Source organism: Papaver somniferum, chromosome 1 (assembly GCF_003573695.1).
Source record: "Papaver somniferum cultivar HN1 chromosome 1, ASM357369v1, whole genome shotgun sequence".
NCBI lineage: Eukaryota > Viridiplantae > Streptophyta > Magnoliopsida > Ranunculales > Papaveraceae > Papaver > Papaver somniferum.
This window is the reverse complement of record NC_039358.1, coordinates 149,017,205-149,024,953: the sequence shown is the minus strand read 5'-3', so window position 1 is coordinate 149,024,953 and position 7,749 is coordinate 149,017,205. Positions and strand designations below refer to the sequence as shown.

Sequence of the window (7,749 nt, the reverse complement as noted above, 5' to 3'; positions counted from 1 at the left end):
ATTAATTACTAAAAACGTTCTTAAAATCAGGATTTAACTGCCAGCATTTAAAATATTTATAAGGCCTATAAAGATTTGGTTCATCATGAAAACAGTTCAAAAAAATAGGACTATGATCAGAAAACACTCTAGCGAGATTAGTAATACGAGTGTGAGGAAGATCTGAAAACCATACATCATTCACAAACCCCCTATCTATTTTTTCAAGTATCAGCTGAGTAGGATTCTTGAATCTCCTATTACACCAAGTGAAAGGATTTCCAAAGGCATAAACATCATTCATCTTCATTTCAACAAGTTTATCTCTAATAAAGTTAGGAGGAAAAGAGTTAGCCGGATTTCCACCTTGCTTCTCAGAGTCTTGAAGAATAAAGTTAAAATCACCCAACAACAACCATGGATGTATGTTATTTTCATTCATCTGTCCTAGAAAATTCCACTGATTTCTCATACCAACAATATTTAAAGCCCCATAAATGAAGGAAACAAAACAGTTCTTGATCAAAGGTGATATATCACACAAAATATGAATCATATTAAGAGAACTATTAATAACAGAGATATTTAATTTCTCAAAGTAACCTAATGCTAAACCACCAGATTTACCGACGGAAAGCACAATGAACCAAGTATCATAAGGAAGGTGGTGAATATATTTATTCACAGTTTTTGTGCCAACCATAATTTCAATTAGGAAAATCACATCAGGCTAATGTTTTAGATATTCAACACATGCAACCATTTTTTATCAGAACAACAACCATTCATATTCCAACTAAGAAACTTCATGATTCAAGAAAAATTAAATATAATCGGAAACATGAAACAAGGTGATAAATATCAAAAAAATAAGAAAGACTTACAAGGTCATGGACTGAATAAGGTTCAACATCCATAGAATCCATAGAGTCCACCATCATGAGATTAAATTCCTTTTCAAAATCTTCATCACCGAAGGCCAGGAGGAAAAGTAGCCAGTGGAATAGGTTCAAGAACAATTGCCTTATCCAAACAATCTTCAACAATCGAAATGCTCATGGTAATATTGTCAGTAATTGGATGTATGAACAAATCAGAAGTATAACTCATCTCAAAAGATATAATAAACAAAAATCCAGAGGAAGTGAAAATAGTCAGCGAAATAGATTTGCAGGAGGCTGACCAAAAAACACTAAAATCGACATTTTCAGGTATAGTAGCATCAACACGACCATGATTAAAAGCAGAACCAAACAGGCGGGGTAAAAGGAGACAAAGAAGGAATAGGTGAACTTTCACCCTTCTCCAGAACAGTATCAACTATTGTTCTAACAACATGAGAGGCTTAAGGAAATGGAGCCGGAAGAGCTTTGACAAAAATCCTTGTTTGGATTTCCTTACACTAATCTTCTTCATGGTTAAGAATAAAACCTTTGGTACAAGCATGAAAAGGCAATTTAGGATAGAATGCAGACAAAAGTGTACGACTCCTTAAAAATTAATCAAAAGTGTATCATCAAGAAAGATCTGAATCCCAACTTTACAGTCAATCAGTAAATCCCACAAATACAGTCTTCAAGTAATTTCCATATAATAACAAAATTAGAGAGAGGTTAGCAGCAGTAGGTGGTCATGATTCTTGACACATACAACCCAAAACTTCATATCCAAAGATTATAATAGAGAGTTTAGACTATTAATTCCATTAAAATTCACTAACAAGAACTGAGGATATTAAAAAATCCCTACCTTAGTAGGAGCTCATGATGCTAGAAAGCAATCCAATATGCTAAACTTCTTGATCTTAAACTGACTGAAACCATATATTAAACCTGTTGAAGAAATCTAGAATCATATCCAGAAAAATCCGCTACAAAAAACTCCAAATTCCTTTTTGTTCATTAATCTCATGATGGCAAAACACTAGAACCCTATGTATGCTATCTCCTTCAGTCCATGACCAAATCTGAAAAAACGAAAAGGGGGAAAATTAAGAAACTAGTAACGATGAATCAAGTCAGAAAAATTAATATGAATCAAAAATTAAAAATTAGAATTATTTATTATACTAGTTCAAATCAAAAGGATTAAACAAACAAGTAATCAGAATCGACTACACCATCAGGATTTAGGTTTTCAGAAAAGTGAAATTAGGTTAAAAAATAAACAGAGAGAAGAGAAATACGAAATCAATTCATAAGAATCAAAACCAGATAAGAGTTAAAATTATTCAGATAATCATAAAGGATTGAATTGAAACAAAGAAACCCTAGTTGAATTAAACGAGGAAGATGAAGATAGAACGAAGATTGAAGGAATTTTGACTAAGTCAGCGTTGCATGAAAATCGCCTTGACAATCGCCAGAGCCCCACATCTTGTTGAATTTTTTTTCTTCTCGTAGTTCCTAGATCTGCCAACTAAAATATATTGTACGGGAAAGTCAAAAATAAAACGAAAAAATCTACTTTTAAATTAACATAAAAAAAAAAATCAACCTAAATATCAAAATATGGAAATTAATAACATTGTTTCAAAGATTAAAAAACATCGTGTAAAAAATATTTCACGCTAGGATCAATTCTTTGTAAAAAAAATTCTTTTTTTTCTCTAGCGTTGAAGGTTAAACCAAGATACTACCAGGGGTTAGTCGTGGGAGAGTTTGAGAGATTTTAATGGAGTTAGCAAATCCCATGTTAGTCGTGAGAGAGTTTGTCAAAATCTTTTAAAATCTCTGTTAGTGGTGAGAGATTTATAGGGAGTTTCTAAAACTACCTCAAAATCCCTTAAACTCTCTGTTAGTGGTGAGAGATTTGATTAGAATCTTTTAAACTCCCTGTTAGTCGTAAAACACTAGAGTCATAGGGAGTTTATAATTTGGGGGAGTTTGAGGGAGTTTCATGATGTTTTTGTGCTTGGAAAAAATCTCTCAAAAAACAAGAGATTTCCGGGGAGTTTGGGTTAAACCCCCCAAATTGCCTAGACTCTCTCACACTCCCTCTAAATCCCTAGAGATTTAAATACATTAAAATCTCTCAAACTCTCCCACGACTAACCCCCTGTACGTGAAGCAAACAGAAGAAGTTTATTTGTTTAGGAATGTCCAACAGTTTTATAAAGGAAACTGTAAGAAAGTCATTGTAAATTTTAACAAGGATTCTACGAGGGGTTACTAAATTTTATGGAAATTTCCAATCTAGTTGAACTCAAAATGAAGATTATTTTGTTTTGTGAACATTTCGTAATCATAATAAAGTTCGATAACCCTCTTAGCAATAAGTTTTCTCTGCCTCTAAATTAGTTAAAATACTAGATATCCCCATTTATCCCCCCATAAATTTTCTCCCAATACATGTTGTACTCATGGCGTTTGGAATGGGACCTACCGGTTCCCGAAATGGATCACCATTTTAAAAGCTAGATTTTAAAATTTATATTGGTGACATCAACCCTGTATTTTCTTTTTAATAAAAGCATTTTGTGACCAACTTATAACAAACTCAATATCATTTTCAAAAAAGTTCCTGCTCTTTCATCATGATTTGTTGATCTTACAAACTTGATCAGTGTTATTCTCAAACCGTTTTCCTATCTCTAATCTTTAAATTCTATTTTTATTTCTAAATTATTTTGTTTTAATTTTAAAATAATAGTTGAATCTTGTTTTTATATGGATAGATGATTCTCTCTGTGGTTCCTCTCTTGAGTTTTTTTGTAGAATTTTCTTCAATCAAATATGACGTTTGCTTTTTAACTAGTGTTGCTAAATGCATTTCAGTAGTTGTTGTGTTGCTTGTGGAATCAGAAGGTATCAAGATCATCAAAGGAAGGCCTAGTTTCATATGGAATCAGACTAGTTTGGTATAAGAACTCATCTGAAAATATTTTCAAAAAAAATTCCATCAATCTCGCCACCGAAATGGTAACACATGTTCAAATTCAAAAGTCAGTTACAAATTCAAATTTTATTTCCCTAGATTGTGGTTATTAACATTTCAAAAGGAATTCTTTCCTTTCTGGATGGAGTCAATTGCAGTCATACATAACTAATCATCCTGATAATTTAAAAAGAAAGTATTCTTCAAAATCTTCAAAACCCTAATCAAAATTTACCTAGTCATGTCTTTACAAACCCGGTACATGTACCATGACAAAATAATTCACGAACTGGAAGTAAGTACACGTACTTACCGTGTCTAATATTTTCAGATGCATCAGAATTATTTCTATAAGATAATCGCCATTTGAACAAATCTCTATAAAACACATGTAGACATACTTGATCACATTATAACCTATGGTTGTGACTCAAGATTAAAGTCTTAAAGTGTTATATGAAAATGATTAAGGTTATAGTTCGTCTGGATAGTTTCGGCTAGCCTTTCTTGAACAAGTCATTGTACACGGTTCGATTATGGTTCATCCTAACCAGAGTGTATATTCCGTTATGTTAATCTCAAGTCAGTTTTCATCTAACGGTGAATATCGATTGCTTGATTCCAAAGCTACTTTAGCTTAAATATAAAGCAACCTTGATCTTTAAAGTCTATATAAGGAGAACTTCAAGCAACTGGGATCTCTGAAATCCCCAACATTATTCTTGTGTGTCCTAGTTATAAACTATATTCGTCATTTTCTTTAAAATTTTTAGGTTTAGCGACTAAAAAGACTTCGCTTAGGTTCGTGAATCCAGGTCCGACTATCTTTATCTAGATAGTTTATATATCCTAATCTTGCTACTGATTGTTGAGTCTCACTCTCATAAGAAAAGATAGATAGAAATCACAAAGTTTCTTCCAATCAAACTTTATGATTCCACAAGTATATTCCTCTATAACGATTCTTTGTTGAAATCAGAGTAGGTATTACTTGTGAGGTGGATAATAATATAGATAGCTCTTCAGGAGTCGTAAGTACCGGATTTTGAGGTTTGCTAGACTTTGTCTATTGCAAATGATTTCCTATCTCACATTGATCTTTGATCAAAACGGAAATCACATATATGCTTATCTGTGGGAGGCAGATTGGTTTAAATTCTTCCGTTGAGTTGAAGCAACTCTTAGGCTGTAAATGACGTCAACTAAGGGAATCAATTTCGTAAAGTCTTGCGAGATTCAAGATGCGTAAGGAGCGTGACTGTAACTGAATTACTGTGACGGTGGATTCGATATCAACTACATTCCAGTCCGAAGTTTTGATAGTAGGCTAGAGTCTGTAGCGGCTTAATACAGTTTGGTTTTCAAATCTAGACTAAGTCCCGGAGTTTTTCTGCATTTGCGGTTTCCTCGCTAACAAACTTTCTGGTGTCTATATTATTTCTTTTTTCGCGTTATATTGTTTATTTTTATAATTGAAATATCATAGGTTGTATGAAATCAATCTAAGTAGATATGTCCATCGTAATTGTTGGATACGACTTGATTGATCTTGGATATTGATCTTTGGATTCGTCCAAGTACTCTCACGGTATAATCAGGTTCACTGACTTGTTTCCGTTTACATATATATTGTGAGATAAAGAGATATAAACTCTTCATACATAATTCCTAATTGGTGGTGTATTTTGGTACCCCCGCATTTTCAGGTGTAAAAGGCTAATAGTTGGCGAACCTGGTTCACGAACCAAGTCATATGAGTTCGCGAGCCGAGTAGGGTTGGTGAATCTGGTTAACGAACCGTATCACCCTGACTCGTGAACTTTCCTTATGGTTCATGAACCGTTTTACCAATGGTTCTAGTAGAATTTAGCAGATGCTCAAAGACTTTTTTTTTGTTAGAGCATAGCTCGGTTGAACCCACCAAGCGTTGGTATGTGAAGTTTGGTTGTCATATTTTAGTGAATCAAAACTCATTTTAAGAGTCGCTTGATTATGTACTAGAGTCAACTTCGTATAGGTTAGCTTAAAAGTATTAGGATACGAGACATTACAAGTATTGCGAAGACTTGAAGAATTGAAGAAGTAAGAAGCTACAATGACAACATCATCCTTCCACTTGAGGTTAGTGATATTTGACTTGAACTGTTTCATTCCCTAACGTATCTTTCAAGTTGTGCATATTGAAAACGAAATTGTGAAGCATGAACACTCTATGTAGACATAGTATTAAGGAATACAATATGAAGTTTATTGCTTAACCATTAAACTTTATAGATAAGACATCGACATAATCGTTTAAATGCTATTGTGATTATGTATGGGTATGAGGTGAGGATTTCATCCTAGGAAACAATGTTTTACATGTGTTTTAAGGAAGTAAGTTCATAAACTTGTTTATGAATCGAAAAGGAAATCACCAGGTGTTATTGGGATTGTTATTCATTGCATATCTTGTGAACATCCAATATGTGTGATTTAGTATAACCACTCACGACTTGTTTGTGTTCTTGGTAAAACTATTCACAAAGGCCTGACTTATGTATTGGTATGACTTTTATTAGTGAAACCGATCTTAAGTAATCACCTGAGATAGTATGATCGAGTTTGTGATTTGTTTGACCGAATCTGGGTAAAGGGGAACCGATCCTATGAAGAGGTGCAATACATCACAAATGGGAATCGATCCTTGTATGAGGTGCGACAAGTTTGTAGCAAAAAGGGGGAACCGATCCTATGGACATGTGCAACACGTTTTTAGGCAAAGGGGAACCGATCCTATGGACATGTACAACACATATAAGTTAGATACCATATATATGTGGGAACCGATAATAGTACCTAGTCAACCGAATTTTGGAAAGCTAGTGTGACTATGCACAGTACTCACATGGAGGTAGAACCGAAACTTGTTTTGGTAGAACCGTTAAACCCATGATTTGTGATTCAGTGTTTCTTAATCAATCGCATACTTCTTGAAAATCAGATGAACCAATTCTAAACTTGTTTGGAAGTGTGAAAAATCGGTTTCAAGGTTGTAAGTATGAAAGAGGACTTACAAAGTAAGGATGTCGGCATATTTTGAACACGTACAGTAATGTTTATCTTTTATTGTTCAAAGTTATTCCTTAATAGCCAATGGAAGAAAATCCCAGGATCGAAATATAAATAAGTTAAGAATCTTTTATTTAAGGTTGTTAATTTTATTTTAGGAAAATGAGAATTAGTAATGTGCATTTACTAGTTGAGATTTTCCAAAGAGATTTTTGGTCATTATTTTGGACAGAGCATTTCCAGGAATTATGGAAACCAAATTTGGAATATATTGAATATCTTTGACAATATTTTTGGTTTTGGAAATTCCTTGGTGTTCAAACTTCCTTGTCTATAAATACTTGAAGTTTGCATTTCTAACAAACTAATCTTTCGTGACAACAAACTTCCTCGGTTGTGTTGTTACTGGTGTAGCCTCCTATTCGGAGAGGAGAGCAACATAATTAGGCGAAATCTCTTACGGACGCTCAGTTTAAAGTCTTCTTTGGGATTGAGAAGCTCTACGAGTACCGTTGGTGGGAAACTAGATAATTGCGGTTTATCTTGTGATTTTGATTGATTTGATTGACTAACGGTGGTTGAAATTTGATTGCACCTAGTTTGTTTATGCTTGAGAATCTTCTCTTCTGATATAAGATTCACTCAAACTAGATCGAAGTTTCGACAGGGATCTTTAGACTGTTGTTAGTTGTAAAGACAATCTTGTGATATTCCATCATTAACAGACTCCATTATGTACGTGATTGACCACAATAGATTCAATTTGTTGTGTGAAGGTGTTTATTGAAGATCTAAGAAGATTTGAAGACATAGAAGATATTGAAGATTTCTGATTTGGGGTTT

General features: G+C 33.6%; 1 long non-coding RNA gene across 1 annotated transcript; it reads right to left on the bottom strand.

The window, feature by feature from the left end:
• Positions 1 to 498: 498 nt before the first annotated feature.
• Positions 499 to 2,365, bottom strand: LOC113304130. Its single transcript, XR_003338058.1, has 2 exons — positions 1,729 to 2,365; positions 499 to 1,016 (listed from the first exon to the last, which is right to left on the bottom strand). It is a non-coding gene; the product is annotated as an uncharacterized LOC113304130 (long non-coding RNA).
• Between the last annotated feature and the right edge of the window lie 5,384 nt (positions 2,366 to 7,749).